Raw genomic sequence first — 15,491 nt, 5'->3', positions numbered from 1 at the left:
AAAAAGCGTTGTCAGACTGGAAAAGAAGTTTTAGCATGTCAGTAATCTCACTTCTGGTTTTTAAAACTATTAGTAAAACAACAGCTTTAACCCGAACCTTGAATACGGCACAGACTTATTTCAGTAATGGCCCTGCTTCCATCGTCTTTAAATGACCTATTTCTTCTTCGTTTGATTGACGGAGCTGAAACTCTTACAAATAAATGACATATGCAGAAGTTATGACAGCGACAAACCGAGGAGCTCAGGTCTTGGTTCTTTTACAAAAGCCCCTCTGTCGCTGGCTCCTTTAATGGACTCAAATAATTACAGTAAATAGCTGCTATGGCTGCTGCTGCAGTACTTAAGCGAGCGCCGTCCTCCCACTGTGAGTGCTACTGTACTCATGCACCGTACGCTCTCAGCTGTCTTTTACAGTTATATAAAGAACCGATGCAGCGCTCTCTCCAGTAACGCGCTACTTCAAGAGCACAATGAGAGAGAGAGAGAGAGAGTGGAGAGAGGGAGGATGAGAGGAGGGAGAGATGTTCGCGCTTCGTCGTGTTGAGGCCTGCATACCTGTAAAATGGAAACTTTAAAACAGCCAGGAAAGCAGAGACAGGCTTACGTTTCAGCGGCAGTACGTGTCGTGCTTACCATCTTGACATCCTTGTCATTGTTATGTTTCATCACTAGCTTCATCCTGAACTATCTGCTTCCCGTCTGATTGTTATTTTTTAGTCTTACTCGCCAAAACGCCATCAAAACCTGGTAAGATGTTTTTGTGAGGTTTTCCTCAGCTTCAGTGCCTTGTGTGTCTTCTCTGGTTGCAGTAGGAAGGCCTGTTCCTGTATCTTAATGATAAGTAAGTCCAAAAACGAAGAGGGCTGAGCATAAAGTGCAAACAAAGCTCCCAGCATTATGGACCTGGTCACGGTTATCAAGCATGTTTGATCTGAGGCTATTCTCTCCAGCTGTGATGCTCAGAAGAAAGAAGTGTTGATCTCCTCATAGCAGGCGATAACAAGGTGCCATCCAGAGTGTAAGTATCTAACAAGAACAGTCTGATTTTAAAACCTATATATATATATATATATACACACATATATATATATATATATATATATATATATATATACATATATAGGTAAACACTCAGAGGCCATTTTTCTCTGAGCTAACAGCTAATGTAGTTTGTTGTTGCTTTAGCAGACTTAAACATATAAAATGTTAGGTGTGAGAGTGAGAGTGTGGAGACTCACTGGTGCTGCTGTGGGTTGTGATTTGGCCCACCAAGTCCAAGAGTAATGCTGAACTTTGAATCAGTTAGACAGAATTAAAAGTCAGTAGAAGCCAGCTTTCATCTCAGGTACTCACAGAGGAAACTTCAAAAATATCAAGAATTACTTGATAAGTTGGAGTGTTTCTCAAAGCAACAGGACTTCCTGTTCCCGAAGCTGGGAACTGTGATAGTTGGCTACTGTGAGAAACTGTTTGACTGTGTTTCTGAACAGTTTGGTGAACAAAACGTTCAAATAAACCAAAATAATCAAACAAAGCTGAAGCCAGGGCACCTGGACTTGTTGGGTTTCTTGAAGAGTGAAAAAGTTTTGTCTGTATCTTCTTCAGTTGTAAAAGTCCTGAGGGAAGCTGGGGCTTAATTACAAGAAATATACGTGTGAAACTCACATGTCTAGGGTCTGTAACAGAGAGATGCATACTTACCAGATATTTCAAGTTAGAATGTCTAGTTTGTTTTTTGGATATACCATGGATATACCCTCATCAGGCGTAACATTATGACCACCTTCCTAATATTGTGTAGGTCTCCCTTGTGCCTCTAAAACAGTTGTGACTCATCAGAGAATGGACATGGGCCTTCTGAGGGTGTCCTGTGGTGTCTGGCCTTTGGGTCCCATGGGTTGAGGGAAGGGGCCTCTGTGGATCATCCTGCAGATACTTGATCAGTTTGGGATCTAGTGAATTTGGAGGCCAGGTCAACACCTTGAGCTGTTCTTCATGTTTTTTTTTTAGCCAAGGCCAGGCCTGCCTCTCACAGTGGCGAGATGGTTAGCACTGATGCCTCACAGTGAGAAGGTCCTGGGTTCGAATCCATGGCCCAACTGGGCCTTTCTCCCTCCGTCCAAAGACATGCTCCTCAGGTTAACTGGTGATTCTAAATTGGCCGTAGGTGAATGGTTGTCTGTCTCTTTGTGTTAGCCCTGCGATAGACTGGTGACCTGTCCAGGGCATACCCCACCTCTTGCCTGAGGCTCCAGCAGACCCTGTGACCCTTCACAGGAAGAAGCGGTTACATAACATGAATGAATGAATGTTCCTAAACGATTTTTTGTCTGTGTCAGGCTGCATCCTGCTGGCCGCTGCCATCAAGGAGTGTCTTTGCTATGGGGTGGTGGGTGCCTGGTCTGGTCTAGGTGGGTGCTACATGTCTAAGTAACATCCAAATGAATGCCATTTCCAGTAGTTTCCCAGCAGAACATTGAATTGTCACAAGATGGTCAATGTTATCTACTTCTCCTGTCAGTGGTTTTAATGTTGTGGCTGATCAATGTACATATCATGAATTGTATGACAGAGAACCTTCACAAACTCTCTAATTAACTTATTCCTTTGATTCTTGACAGTGAAAATAACTCTTGCACATCACTCGTCGCTACCTCTGTCCTGAGTGAAACGTGTGAACAGCATAAAAACAGCTACCTTTCCTCTTGGCTGTCTTCTTTTCACTTGACAAGTGACAAAATTGCACAACAACACCACATTATTGGCTATTATCCTCAAATGTGACAGCTTGGCCGGGCAAAAAGTATTTTAGACTTGATGAAGGGATAAAGAAACATGTTTGCAAATGTTACTGCCACAGTGTGGACCTTCTTCAACACCTAAGGACCAGCAGTTATTGGCAAGTAATCTGCAAGGATTGTAGAAAACTGTGCCCTCCCTTGAGAACAACAACCTGCATATCATTAAAATATTTATTGTGAAATAACCCTGGAGGTTCCTCAGACCGTGTTCACAGTTAGTATATAAGAGTAACCTAAGGGGCACTATTTTCTACATTAAAACAAACTCTTCTTAATTTAGGTTAGAGACTGACTTTACAGCAAAGAAAAGCTGATAACTCAGAGGTCAGTGGGACTTTGTTGAAAACCACTGGCGTGATAAGAGCAGCTGGAGAATACAGACACCATCACGTCACCTGTGACCACTGCTGAACTTCCTGAAGCTGATTAAGCACACGCCTGAACAAAGTCTGAACACCAGAGATCACTGACATCAGCTCGACTCAGAGACAGTCCAGATAGAAAACCCGGAACGGATAGATGTGATTTTGGGAATAAATCCATGTGTTAGCTGTGTGAAGAGCAGCTTTCTTTTAGACTATGATTTCAGCCACTGTCTTACCAAATGTCTATGTGTGAGTGGGGGCATCTGAGCAGCCACTCAGCCGTGTGAATGTTTGACTTTGATCCTGTCCTCGAACAGCAAACATATTCGGTCTGTTCTTATCTGTTTGCCTCCTGTGGCATTGCCCAAGAGCCCAAATACTGGGGTATTTGTTTAATGCTCGTGATGTTACAAAATATTTGTGATCAGTTTTATTCTAGTTAAGTTCGTTATTTAAGGATTACAACTAATTTATTCTGGTCTCAATCAACAAATCACAAAGTGTTTGGTCATAAAGTACAAGGAGTGACTGAGGCCTGAGAGGAAGGAGACGGGTTATACAACCAGTTAAACTTTTCAAGGGCTTGCATTTGCTTTTCTACCTATTGGTGCACAAAGCGCTTTACAGTCACAAGGACACATCTACCTATTCGCGACACACAATCACACAGCAGTGCAACGGGAGCAAATCCCTGGACCTCTTCTACACGTGTACAGGGGATCAAAGCTCTGACCCTCTGGTTTGTGGACAGTCCTCTGTGGATGATGTCGTCATCAGTGTCAAAATGCCGACCCCTGAGCTCCTTCTTACTTTACTGGGCTGTCCTTTGGCACAAGAACACTGATTGATGATGACTTTCTCGTGCAGCTCAGGTCTTTCTTTCTTTCTCTCTTTCTTTCTTTGTCTTTTTCTTTTACTTCCTTCTCCTTCAAGATATCTATTTCTTTCCCCCACTACCTCCTCCTCCACCTCCTCCTCATCCTCCTCCCTTTGGGCCCGTGTAACTTACACAGGGCGAGGGTCAGGTGCTCGGCAGGCTAACAAAGTACACCACACATCCGCTGGTAAGTTAAAGAGTAACAGCGGCAGGTGATTACCGTGCTATCTGACTACAATCCAGACTGCAGAAACCGTGTCCGGGAAACACACACGAGAATTTACAATAATAAAAAAAAAGAAATAAAAAAAAGATATGCATGTACTTAGCATGTTTTAGCATAGAAACGGCATCATAAACAAACGATATACATGGGAAATCATACAAAACAACAGGATTTCATTAGTTTAAGGAGCAGCAGAAAACTATTATATACTTGTCCGACTATTGTTTTAAGAACACAATTTGAAAGTGGACAAAAAACTGTAAAAGCTGTACAGAAAATTTTAAAACAATGAAACTTAGAGCACAGAGGTAATATTATTATTTACAGCAGTGTTTAATTGTGTACTTAGATAAGTATACAATGGATAATATTTGCAGTGTTTGTTGTTATAATTGGTACTTTACAGTGCTGAGAATTTAGTTGGCAGTTCTGTAGAAAGCCCGTTTATTTCATCCAGTTTTATTGCTTCACATTTCCACCTTTTAAATTTATACCTGTCTACGAGGGACTATGAGCAGTCGTCATGTTTCCATATGACCGTTACAGAATTTAGAGAATTTTGCCAGTCATTAATGCCCATGTTTCCTGCTGGAGACAAAGACGCTGAGAAATACTCTGTTTCTAATCCACAGCGTGGGCCGTGTGGGGTGTTTTCTTTTTTCTCTATGAGCTGTAACATCCGATCCGAAAATGTTTCTCAGATAATGTCAGTAAATGGGACACACATGGGTTTCAGCACCTTGTTTTTAAAATAGTACGATATAGCTCATTCATTCATTCTGCCTGTGTCTCATTAGTTCCCTCTTGTCATTCAGACCTGACCACTCCTTTTTTTTCCCCCGCAGGTTAAATCACCTGATTGTCCCCACGCCCTTTCTACTCGCCTGTTTCCACTCACCCAATCAGCCCTTCAGTATATATGCTAGCTCTCCACATTTCCTTCTTTGGCAGATTCTCTTTGTGCTGTTACTGCCGCTTTACAGATGTTCCTTGTCCTGTTTATCATTACCTGCTTTATGGCCTCCGTCTGCCTGCGTGGGCCTGGGACTCCTCTCTCGCCGCACGTCTTTGTTTGTCTGCCTTGTAAAGTAAACTTCAAGTGAGCCTGCATCTGAATGCCAATCCGATCTCTGAGCCTGTTTACATTTAATCTTAACATTCACATGCTTTATGTGGCATATTTAAATCGCAATAAGAAGCATCCACTTCCAGTTTGGACGTTTACATTGAGATGCCCTAAAGAAGCTCCTATATGTGCGAGTCATTAATGTAATTTATTCATTCATGTGGCTTCAAAAAATACCCAGCCATTTATCAGCACACAGGTAATATGCACCCATTAAATAATCAGTGATTAGACATGATCGCCTGTCTGGCTTTCATGAATGATGAATGAAACGCCGCGGTGCTCTCCCCGGAGTCAGATTAGCACACCATTAGCACTCTGACTCCTTTAAATTGCCTGCTCGTCTCAGGAGCACCTTACCACACTGGCTTAAGACCATCACAGCGCTCCTCTTTCACCCCTGCTGCTCCTCTGAAGCGAGCGGTTAGATTAGAAATGACTGCCGGATGTGAGAAAGGAACCGGATGTTTCCATCTCAGAGATGAGGATCTGCGTCGGGATGATCTGTGCCTCTGAAATAACAGCTTTATTTGTATGCAGCGCAAATATCAGCTAGAAGTGTGGGTTTTAATAGTCAAGATCTCCATTATGTCACAACACAGCTTTGCTGCAGTTTGGTACCTTTATTTTCAGCGACAGATGCATTTGTCTTTCTGTGCTTCCCTGAATTTTAGTTGTCACTGGTGGAACCTTTCCTTTGCACTCACATTGTGCAGGATTCAGAAAACACATTACATGGTTTGACTCTCAGACAGATGAGATGCCTTTCATCTGTCACATTTCCAGAATACACTGTGGCTACCACCAACAAATAGATAATTAAAACCAATGTTACACTGTGCTGCCTTGAAATAGGATTGTGTTTATAGCAGTGGCAGGCCGTGCATTTTCCACCTAGGCCTTCAATGACCTCCAACTTTATTCAAAACACCTCTTAATATGATCATTATGTCTCCACTGCTATAGAAACCATAACATCGTATGGATACGCAATAAACCAGGACGTTGCATCGTAGACAGGTATCTCATATAGCGAGATGAATGTCATTACTAGAGCAAGAATCTCACTTAGAACAATTCAAAAATTCTCCTCTCACTCACTGCAGCCTCAGCTACGCTACAGTTGCGCACCAGCGCCACATACGTAAAATCCAGCAGAAGCGTCAATGTCGACCCAATAAAATGGCAAATATATACACAAAAGATGTAAATATAATTCATTTTATTCACCAGAACTTAAATGCAGAGCTCTCCTCTGAGACTGTCAGTCAACGTTAGCGCTCATAGTTGCTGTACTGAAGGTGGCGGGCACACCCTTTCCCCGGCTGGGTCAGGCTAGCTAGCTAGCTATGTGATTTGCCGGCCCTTCCTCGCAATATCCAGCTTTTCCTGGAAAGTCCGCTGTGAAAATGGCTTTCTACAAAGATTTCCAACCAAATTGAGAGCCTCTCCTACTTCCGCCATTATGGGTTTAACAAGTAACTATCAAAACGTTAACAGGGACAATTTGCTAGTGCAGTTCGCAACAGATGAACATGAACGGCTAGCTCGGCTAGCTTGACCCTCCAGTCAGAGGATGTGAAAATGCTGATGCTACTGTAGGCCAAAGAGAAGGCCTAAGAATATGAACTTGAAATGTGATTGGTTAAAGGAACAGCGTCATTGCTATATATTTCAGGTTTCAGTCGTCTGCAGTTTTAATTGTGAAGGCCCAGGCCCAGATTTCTTTGACTCCGGCAACACGTAATGGCTGAAATATGATTGGATAAAAGCTCGAATGTAAAGTTACACTGCCAGAGGCACCACAGCTGATAGAAAGACAAGCCATAAAAAGAAAAGAATAGGCTACTGGGAATAATTTAATAAGATTAATGGGAAAATATTAGAATCTAAGTCAGTGATTTTGTGTAGACCAGCAGAGAAGGCTTTGCTGGCGCTGACGTCCCACCACTGGTTTATAGTGTTCTCTAGAAACCCTCATATGAACGGCCGCCTCTTGTGGTGTTCGAGATCTCGCAAAGGAAGAAAACTGAGTTCACGAGCTGTGACTGTTGCTGATGCTTAGATAGCGATGGATGGTCGTGATTGTAACATATGAAAGAAACGTGCTGACACTCGCGTCTGTTCGTGGTCCTTTGCATTTCCTACCTTATATGTTACGCTCTCATTAGCTTGCTAAACTGTTAGTCTCTGTGGTCCAACAGTTGCCTATAGCAGCAGTGTCTTATTTTGTGTATATTTTGTGTACACGTCATAATGTTGAAGTAGAATAAGTCCAACACATAGTGTACTTCATAGGCACTTTATTTATTAGTAAATGTCTCACAAACTGTCTTTTTGTGTTTTTATCACTGGACTGATGCATATTTGTGTCCACAGATGTTCAGGTGAGAGTGTTCAGGGACTCTCCTTTTCCACTCCAGTAAATACTGTATGTGTGTGTGTGTGTGTGTGTGGATTCTCGACTTTTCCTTCCTTCCTTGACGTTCTTGTCCTGCACCTGACCTAAATATACGACGGGACGTGCACACACATCTCTTTTGCTGCATGTGGGATTGCCTCAGAATGAACTGCAGAGCACGTGTTCATGGTGTTAAAGGAACATGTCCCACTGCAACACTGCGTATCATTAATGTCTATCAGGGATCAAACCATTGTAGGTCTTTTTTTTTTTGGACAGTAAAGAAGTTCTTTCTTTCTAAGAGCAATAATCTTCCGATTGTCTCCTCTTATCTTGTTTTAACTCCTCTCACATTCTTGGAAATGTGTGCGCATTCCAGCTGTAGTGTGAAACCTGTGAGGACACTCAGTCCCATGGCTGCTTGAGGCAGAGGGATGGGGAAGTGGAGATAAAAATAATTTTTGCAGCCCGATCCATTTGAAGATAACAGAGTTCTCCTTGACTGTTACCATGGTAACCGCGAACAGGAAGGAAGTGGAAATGTTGCATAGCTCAGCAGGACCGACTGAATGATTATAGCAGAGGACTGTGTGTGTGTGTGTGTGTGTTTATGCTTGTCCATGTTTGTGAGGACAAATCTTTAGCTGGAAACCGTCATACCGAGGACATTTCTGCACCGTGAGGACATATTGACTGACTGTCATGACTTCACATGGTTGTTTTAAAGATCAGATCAAAATTAGGTTTAGGGCCGTGTCTGAGGTCTTTAGATCGGTGATTACTCATTATTAAAACCGTCAAAGTTACTGCACGCGAAAAGTCTCCCGTCGTTGGTGCTTACTTATTAGCTTAGCAGCATGTTGTGGTGGTGGCGGAGAGCTCTTATCGCCGCACCCTGGACTCTAGCCAGAGTCTTATCTGTCCCCATTAGATTATCTATCATCTTGCGTAATCAGCCACTTGCAAACTCACACTGACCTGAGCTCCACTGTACCGAAGCCAAATCAAATAAACTGAGACTGTGCACACCAGACCGTGTCTTGATCGTAAAGGTGGCTGGCAGTGTGGCAGAGGAATCAAATTAACCTCCACTTGTTCCAGCGGGCAGATTTGGATCAGAAGTTCTTTCATTAAATACATAGTCGCTGTATTCACGAGGCAGAAAGGCCCGTAAAATCATCTTCATAACAAATTAATTAAAATATGAGATCAATTCATTCTACATCTTTATAAGAGGAGAAACATTCATCTTCTGTAACCGCTTGTCCAGTGAAGGGTCGCCAGTCTATCGCAGGGCTAACACAGAAAGACAGACAACTATTCACACTCACACCTACGGCCAGTTTAGAATCACCATTTAACCTAACGAGCATGTCTTTGGACAGTGGGAGGAAGCCGGAGTACCCGGACAGAACCCACGCAGACACAGGGAGAACATGCAAACTCCACACAGCAAGGCCCCAGTCGGCCCATGGATTCAAACCTGGAACCCAACAGCTACATACAGTTTTTGTTTAACATGCCCAAAGCTGGTGTGATTCACAGGTGACTAAACACTTTGAAGGTTTAATCTCCTCGAATTAAATTCAAGAACTGAAGCTAAAAAGAGCTGAGAGAACAGACGCTCCCTGTAACTGCCTGGGAAAGAGAAGCTGGAGTGTATAATACTGACGATTTGATCGGTCAGCTCACGGGAACTGAAACATGTAAGCAGTCAGACATCAATAATCTGAACTCTAGGTGAACTCAGGTACTGAAAAACACTCAAAAATGTGGGATATATATATATACACATATATATGTGTGTATTTAACTATAGCTATGAATATATGTAAGCGCCCCTCCTCCTTTATTACTATGATATTCGTTAATATGCATAGCTGATTGCAATTCAATTGCAAATTCAATGATGGCTCCAAAGCTTTAAACGATGCTACACAATGAACAGCAGTTATATCAAAGTCACTGTGACATAAAAAATGGATTCACAAAAGAAGAGGGTAACTGTCATATCACTATAATAAAAGGAGCATATACGGATACGGATAAGAGAGAGCAGAATCAGATCTTTTCTTGATGGAAGTGTTGATTTCTGAAAGAAACTACGATGTAAGATATGGTGGCAGAAAATGCAAATGACAAATTTTGAGATAAATAGGTTCGGTCGTCAACTACTCACGGAGATCAGAATAGGATGAGCCTCATGACTGGGACACTCACCTCCCCGTAAACAAACTTATTCTTATATCAAACATTATGTCAGATCTGTGGGGTCTCGCTAAGAAAGGGGATGAGCGTATTTTCCAAAGTTGATTCGGCCTGAGAAGCGCCGGCTGTCTGGGCTGGAAGGAGTTCACATTAGAATCGTTCCCTGTGCGGGTAAAGCTTTAAGAAACTGCTCTTTAATCATCCAGTAAGCACTTCTCTCTGGTGTGCTGAAGACGAGAAAGCATTACTCTTCTGCCCTAAATTTCAGACTCCTTGCATGAAGCCTTGAACTACATTGAGTTGTGTTACATAACGCTGCAGGGTTCCCGGCAGAGTACAATTCACACACAAGGTTGTAAAAAAAAAGAAGAACATTAGTACAACAGCAGCCTCCTCTAACTATTCATATTTTCTCTTATCTTTCTCTCTGATAAACTGAATCCAAATCTGGTGGGGTGGGTTTCCTGATTCTTGAATAAACGTGTTGCCCTAAAGCTTGGATAATATCTGTCCCCGTGACAGAAACCTCGAAATTTCTACATTTGTGTAAAATCCCCTCTGCAGATGTGACCAAAGCCTGGCGCTATCCTACCCCGAACACCTTTAGCATTAGATGGCGTTGAGGTAACAAAGACAGAAAGGCAGGCCGAGAGCTGTGTCCTTTAGAAAGACTCAGTGAAGGCTGCTTATTCATAGCGCTGTTTTAAAATAGAAGCTCAGATGAAAAGAAAAGAAGCGTAGTATTGCGTAACCATCGCACTCTTTGCTCCAACTGCCAGAAAAAGTCGGATTACTGGTAGAAAGACAGCCAATGAAATTATCTGGCCAGCAAGCAGCAACACGTAGATTTGTCTAGAGGCTCCTCTGGTACAATGGTGTAGGACACACAGGGGGAAGTCTTAATGTGAGTAAATGAAAGGGAAACTAATTCAATTTCAGGGGGGATTCCATGTGTTTTCTAGATGATATATATTGGGTATGTTAACAGCAGGGTAAGTATTTTAGATGGTTTATCAGAGCCCAGTTTTAATGGCACTGGTCCCTTTTTTTTGTAACGCAGACTTTCAAAGTGATGTCCTTCAGTTGGCAGTATCTTCTGTCTTGCATTTTTGTGTCAAGTATTTCATCTGAACGGTGCCTTTGTAACCCAAACCATGATCTTATCCTAAACCTAACCAGGCCGCAAGTGAAAGTGAGAGAAAAGACGCAAACAAAGAGAAAAATACGGTGTGTAAAAAGGAAACTTAAGTCTAACAGTAATTAAATACAACAATAATAAAACCAGTGACCGAAAATAAAAGTTAAATTTATAAATGAAACATGAAGTAGTGGTTTCACATACTGGGCTCACATATGGGCCCCTCTCCTGAATGAAAGTCTTGTGTGAAGGCATCTGTGGCTCAGGTGGTGGAGCAGGTTGTTCTCTGATTGCAGGGCTGGCCAGCTCTGTAGATGTGGAGGAGCTCCTCCACATCTACAGAGTGTCCTGACACCGACACTAAACTGGCAGCTCCACAGCCGCCAGTTTAGTGTCATGGGTGAATGAGAAACCTCTAAGGTAGAACACCGCCATGTAAGTACGTCACTGATGCTTTGTATCACAAAATGAAAGGAAAACTCAATCTATCTACAGGGGTCCTCCAGCGTTCAGCAGTCTCGCAGCCTCCACGAAGAGGAGAAAACAGATTCTGCATCTTGGAAGCTGTTTTCGGTCCAAACCAAAACTCAACCAAGCGCTTTACATTCACATTTCAGACTCTCTATACTCCCAAAGCAGTATTTGCAATCCAGTAAAATGTGCAACACAGTGAGGGACTCATATGGGCATCCAGTGCCCAGTGACAGTTTCTCTATTTGCTCTCTTGATGATCCAGACTTGCACAAGAACCCACAAATTTACACGCATGCAAAATTCTTCATTTCCTATTTCAGTATTATAAGTGCGGGACTCGAATAATGAGTGAGTGTCATTTTAAATTCCCTCCCTGTCGCGTCCAACTCATCTGTTGCTCAGCCCAAGCAAACGAGCGAGGACTACATGTCGAGAGCTTCATTTTTAAGGAGGAATCGGCAGGTATGAGAGCTCTCTGGAGGCTTCAAAGTAATCATGAATGTTCTCTCCACCTTGTAATCTCATTATGAGCTCACAGCGTGTTCTCGTTTCATTCAGACGCACCAAATTCACATCATTTTCTTTTCTAAATGTCATTTTTTAATGGAGCCCTTGTCTTTCTAGCTGTTTTCTCTATATTTTTTTTGTGTCTCTTCTCGTCTTACTGGCTCTCTGCTTCCGTCTGTCTCACTTCATTAGTGTCCTTTATCTGTAGGGAGAGCTAAAGATGCCGCATTCATAATCAGGATGTCAACAAGTCATTTCCTGCGGGAGAGACTGGACATGTTAAGTGTGTATTTGTGTGTGTGTGTTGGGGCTACTAATGAGCTACAAATCCCCTGGCCGTGTTGCGGCCCAGGCTCCGTGTCAGTGCTGCTTATTGGCAAACATGAATCTGAGCTTTACAGCACGGCAGCTGAGATGTCTGCATCTCTGTGTGTGTGCGTCAATGTGCACACTTGCTCAGGCGCACACACAAGCGCAGATTGGTTTCTATCATCGCACTAAGTGGAATCCCTTTAAGTAGAAGAGGGATTCCTACTCTATAAGTAATATCTCAGTATATTATACTTACGCTAAATAAAGCCCGAAAGAGACGGATACAGAGAATGCATTTTTTCCTCCTGGTGAAAGTAGGAGATGAGAGGAATTACCTAGAATAAAAACACCCAGAAATGGTTTGACCGTGAAGAGATGCTCCACTGATATCTTAATGAAAATGACAGAGGTATTAAAGGGGTCAGATGATCTTAAGGCTTGGAGGAACCCTGGGTGAGAGAGAAAATAGTGTCGCATTTTCAGCCATTCTCACTGGCTGAGGAGAAAATGAGCTCTTCTGATGTTGGGGAGGTTGTGATTATATTTGTGGCAGACCTTTTTAAGACCATCGTTGGTTGGTTGGAAGCGGAGGAGGCAACTCAGTGGGCTGAGTAGAATTCAGCGAGATCCCCTGAATGACCCTAAACCTGGGATGGAAAGGATGGAAAAAAATATATATTTTCAAAGTGGATCTTTGTTGGATTGGAAGTGTAGAATGGGTGGTCATCAGGTATTCACCTGAGTTTACACATTGCTGCTGCAGTAAGGAGCATTTTCTTACTGTGTGCTGACAGGAACTGCTGTATATCTTGACCAGATATTTCTTAATATGCAGAAACATGCCCCAATTAAATGTGCTGGATCCAAAGATTATTAAAGTCAGACTAAAGAAAAAAAACTGAGACAAACTTTAGGTTGTTTTCTCTTTTCTTTTTACCTTTTTCTTGTGAATTCATGTAAACTTTAAACCTCCCTGACCTCTGCAATAACATTCAGTGGTGTTTTGAGCTCATCTCCACACCAACAGCACAATCACAGACATGGATTCACAGCTAGATATTGATTTCTCTCACTGGATCTCAGACCCCAAAGGGGAACTACTCTCCTACTCACTACGTGCACTGGACTTAGTTGCACGTTAGTTGCACGTTGCTCACCTTTCATTTCCCCTTAAGTAACTTCAAGAACATTAAAATCACCTTGTTCCTCACTGACTTGACATCAGCTTGTTCCAGCTCATTAAATCTCTACAACAGGTGAAACTGAACAAGGTTTGGATGCACGTGGTGCTCTGCTAGATATAAGGTTAATGTTAAAACAACAGAACAGTATACTTTAGTCACAAGCTGATCAAATAAACAAATAAATTCCTAAAAATGCTGCGTGTCAGTATAAATGAAGAGGCCTGCTAGCACCCAGTCATTGTATAATGCACGTTAAACGGCTTTGCTTTTGAAAAATGCTTCCACGTGATGCATGAATCTGAGTTTCTGTTGTCTCGCGCTGGGTTTGACGGCTGCAATATCTCTGTGTTAGTGGCAGCATGTGACAGGGTCAAGTCAGATCTACCCTCTCGGCTAACAAGCCCCACACATTTTTGACAGTGACACATGATGTGCTCTGTGAGCTGAAAACAAATCATTATGGGAGGATTCTCTGCTGTGGGCAGGAGAGCAGAGGGGAGGAGAGGAGAGGAGCAGTAGCTCAAGTCTTTCATGTCTGTCAGGCATCTTATCTTCTCATTCATTTTTTCCCTTATGTGCGAATGCAAAATGATCTCGGGCATTGTTTGGTCTCTGCAGATCAACCTGTAAATGTAAAGGGAAGACTTGGAACGGCTCATGATCCAAAGGATACGACACCTTCTGTAAAACACAGAGGAGACAGGGTTACAGCATAGACATGCATGTCTTCCAGTGTTTACTGATGATGTACAGTGCAAAGGAGCAAAGTTGATTGGAAGATGGCAGAGTCAGTCACCTGAGCATGCATTTCGCCTACTGAAGTTAAAGGCAGAAAGACGTGCAAACAAACAACACCTGCTGCAAAGGCCTGGCAACATCATGACAAGAAACAAAGCACATACTGCTAGCCAATGATTTATTTATTTATTTTTTATTTGCCATTTTTTGAGCTTCTAAAATTGGCTGGGACTGTGTTTAACACTTACACCTTTCCTCAAGTTTGGAGGTGAATACCTTTAAATGAAAGATAAGAGTCTGTGCTTTAAGCCCTTCTTCAATATGTTTTGATAAACAGCTAAAATATTAGAGCTTCTAATATCATATCTAGACCCCTTAGAGTGCTGATTGTCTCTCCAGTCAGATAGCTAGAGATGGGAGCAACCCCCTTCTGTTCTGTTTAGATTTATGTGCTGGCATGTGCAGTGTAAATGTGTATGTATACTATACTACAACCTCATCGTCTCAGCAGATAGTTTGTCCTGTTTTCATGTCTTTGCAAGTGTTTAAACTTTCATTTTCATTTCAGGGGCATCCACGTTGGCTTGATTCACAGCCGAATCTCACTCACATCCATTGGCAGCAAGTCTAGAGCTTTTGATTTTATCCGCATTATCTTGCTATAGGCCAACACAAAGTCACTGAAAAGATTATTTTAACATCTACAACACTTTGACAATAGAGCAAAAGGCTGTGTGATGCAGTGTGCTCGAATGCTACTGATGGGCTGTTGAAATTTAAAAGTTCTCAGCACAGTTTCATTTGTTTATCTCCACATTTTACTTCAGGCATTGACATACTTTGCCTATTAATCCTTTTTAGGTCATGCTAGCCTTTCTTCTCTATTAGACCACTGTATTTTGTCCCAAGGGTGTGTCAGATCCCTGGCACTGGAGTTGCTTTTTATGTCTTGATACATGTTGCAATGTATCAGGAAGTGTTTCTCTGCTCAGCCTCGTGTTGTCGGCTGGACTGATGGCGCTGACTGTGTCTGTCTGTTTCACTCTGACTAATCCTGACTGTGGGAAAGTCTTGGCCTGTCCTTGGCCCAGCGCAACAGATTCCACCATGTGATCGGAGGCGACAGATTCT

Source organism: Chelon labrosus (genome assembly GCF_963514085.1).
Source record: "Chelon labrosus genome assembly, chromosome: 4".
Lineage (NCBI taxonomy): Eukaryota > Metazoa > Chordata > Actinopteri > Mugiliformes > Mugilidae > Chelon > Chelon labrosus.
Note: the sequence above shows the minus strand (reverse complement) of the source record.